We start from the raw sequence: 720 nt of genomic DNA, 5'->3' as shown, positions 1-720 counted from the left end.
GCACTTAGAGTCCTCCCCTCCGGGCTTCGACCCGACTGGCCGCAGCCGAGACCGCCCACGTGCCCCGTGCCGACCGGACTCTGAGGACCCGCGACTCGCCCTAAAAAGAAGAAAGCGGGTTCCCAGGGATTCGCGGTAGCCCGCTACGGCTCCGGGAAACGCAGTCCCGATGCCAAACACCAGGGACAGGTAGTCGGGGACCCCTGGCACCAGGAACAATCACCCGCTCCTCTCCACACAACCCCGGCAGCAGCGACGACAGGCCGCGCTCCGAGAGTCGCTGCAGCGTCCGCGGACTACACTTCCCACAAGCCACTGCGGCCAGCCCGGGTCGCAGCCCATACCCGCCTTCCCAGAGTTCCTCAGGAGTTTGGCCCTCCCCTACATATATCCTCCATATACCTTTGTTCTTTTATAATTTTTTTAAGAGAGAGGGTCTTGGTATTTTGCCCAGGCTAGAGTACAGTGCCAATTCACAGGTGTGGTCATAGGTCACCACAGCCTCAAACTCCTGGGCTCACGTGAAATGGGCCAAACCATATATATAAGGTTTACTTTCCCCATTTGTAAGTAGGATAATAACTGCATGTTTCTTATTACCCTGTCCCTCATTCCTCACGCACTTCCCGCGGCCCCACCCCAGCGAGGCCCCGCTCCAGGGCGCCCCGCTCCGGACTCCTCCGGGCTGTCCACTCGTCCTTACAGGGGGACAAACGCGCT

The 720-nt window shown here is 59.4% G+C and overlaps 1 pseudogene; it reads left to right on the top strand.

Moving 5' to 3' along the window:
* Positions 1-104, top strand: part of LOC105817796 — a 9,586-nt pseudogene extending 9,482 nt beyond the window's left edge.
* The last annotated feature ends 616 nt before the right edge of the window (positions 105-720 follow it).

This window comes from Propithecus coquereli, unplaced genomic scaffold (genome assembly GCF_000956105.1).
Source record: "Propithecus coquereli isolate 6110/MARCELLA unplaced genomic scaffold, Pcoq_1.0 Scaffold425, whole genome shotgun sequence".
Classification (NCBI taxonomy): domain Eukaryota; kingdom Metazoa; phylum Chordata; class Mammalia; order Primates; family Indriidae; genus Propithecus; species Propithecus coquereli.
Note: the sequence above shows the minus strand (reverse complement) of the source record. Positions and strands in the feature narration are given on the sequence as shown.